Here is a 2,500-nt window from a genome sequence, read left to right on the forward strand (position 1 = left end):
TCATAGTTTTGTATTTGTGATAAAATAGTAAATTATTTAAAGCATGCATATATATGGGTATAATTGTGCACGAGCTTTAATAATATACTTTTGCATGGTTTCTGAAGAATATATATATATATATATATATATATATATATATATATATATATATATATATATATATATAATCCTTTGTTGTGAAAAGCTAAATTAATGTATTCAGAGAATGATGCAATAAACGCAGTAATACCCTTTTCAGTGAAATATTGATTTATTAATTAAGAAGCTATTTTATTCTGGAAAAGCAATTACAATATTAATCACATTTGAATCGCAAATATTCATTTTTTCTCTGCTTGTGTGTGTGTGTGTGTTGTGTGTGTGCGCGCGCCCGTGTGTGTGTGTGCCCGCGCGCCCCCGTGTGTGTGTGTATATATATATTAGTTTTTAGTTTTATATATATATATATATATATATATATATATATATATATATATATATATATATATATATATATATATATATTCGTTTTTAGTTTTTTGGGCGCACTGAGTCGGTAGAGCTCTCGACGCCGTGAATTAGCTACCAAAAAGTAAAATTGGAAGCACACGAGGAAAAGTAGATTTTTTTCTTCTTCTGAGAGCCTTGTGACACATACAGACAGGTCGTTTGCAATTACCTCGGGCAATGATCCTTTGGAAAGCAGAAATTAAAAGTTGGGAAAAATAATGGGTAAAACAATCATCTGTAATTTTGGTTGGGGTGAACATGATTAGCCCATCAGAGTGTCGAACCCTGGGGAGTTGGTCTGCAGCTTTGCATTCAGGACCGGCGGTAGAGGCTGCAGCAGCAGCTCACAATCTGTAATGTAATAGCTATTAGATTTTAATCAGGGACCCCTTCCGTGTCCTTTCTCACAACGACTTTAATGGGCTTGCCTTTATAAATTCATTTGAATGTTTTTTTTGGCATCGTGGATAATCAAACATGGGTATAATTGTGCACGAGATGTTCTTGTCTATGTAAACGTGGCTCACACTTGTACATTTAATTTCTGCACTTTCACAATTGATTCTTATGCATATGCTTGCTGATTTTGTAAAAAAAAAAAAAAAAAGTTTTTCTTTGCACACTTTAATTCCAATTACACCCTGTCTTCATGCTCTTGACTGTTTAAATTGGTATGTATAAAGAGACACAAATTGTTAATGTATGACAAGTGTTCAACTCGAAAAAAACATGAAGGTTCTATATTGGCATGTATGCGTAACAGTTATTTTCATAATTGAAATACCTAAAAGCTACTATAATAACTCGGGTCTTTATTGAGTATTATTTTCCACACCGTATTATTAAGAAAAGTTCCATTACACGATTTATAAAATCTTAACACACGCACACACGCACACACACACACACACACACACACACACACACACACACACACACACACTATATATATACTCACATAAATTGGTTAATAACATTGTCACATATTAATTTTCTGTTTCAGGGGAAAATTAACCCATCTTCGTAGAAAAAAAAAATCTAATCGAAAATTACTAAAATTGACATAAAAGGGAGAACGACCTCTATTCATACAGATATCCATAGAGATGTTGCAGTTGCCCTAATCACAATTGATTGGTCATAATGCGCTCCTCTGTGGGCATCTCAACTCGTCTGCCAGCACTGGTTATCCTACAACTGGAGCGCTGCACCTGATCACTGGGGGCACGCGGTTGAGTTCTGACATGTCGGGTAATCTCTTTTTCACCTAGAGCAGATGACCGTTGTTCTTTTGAGTCATTTTTTGTTTAAAAAAACATCTTAATAACACAATCTACCAAGAGCGAATAAAACACACGAACAACCTAACAGTTTTTAAGCTCACCGCCCAACACCAGCTGCGCTTTAAATCCAATAGCCTACTTGCTTTCATAGGTCTATTTATAATTTATACCAGTGCCAGTTGGTAATTCGATACAGGGGGGCAATTATTCTGTTGTACTTTATAATATTTTATATGCCTTCGACTAACAAAGTTTAATCTCCCCAAACAAAACCAAAAAAAAACCCGATGTACAGTATACGTCTATCTTTTTTTTTTTTTTTTTTTTTTAAGTAGTGGAAGCCACTCAGTTCTGTCAGTGTCACTAAACTTCAAAGTGGGGACTGAGATCACCGTCTAATTTCCTGCAAATTACTATCGGTAACACGGCAATCAGCAAGGCTTTAGTTACCCAAACCAGTCAATTCAATCACCAGTCAGGAGTTACCGGGTATTCAGAAACCGTTGGGAAAAACAAGATACATCAATACTGTTCCATTTTATTTTAAATAATAATTTCACATTGAAATCAGATAACTTGGCAATATCCAATGAATAGCACACATTTTGTTAAAAAATAAATACTTTTCTACTACTTTCTTATATATTACATAGAGACGTGTAAAACACACACACACAAACACACACACACACACACACACACACACACACACACACACACACACA

The sequence above is a fragment of the Acipenser ruthenus genome, chromosome 2, assembly GCF_902713425.1.
Source record: "Acipenser ruthenus chromosome 2, fAciRut3.2 maternal haplotype, whole genome shotgun sequence".
NCBI lineage: Eukaryota > Metazoa > Chordata > Actinopteri > Acipenseriformes > Acipenseridae > Acipenser > Acipenser ruthenus.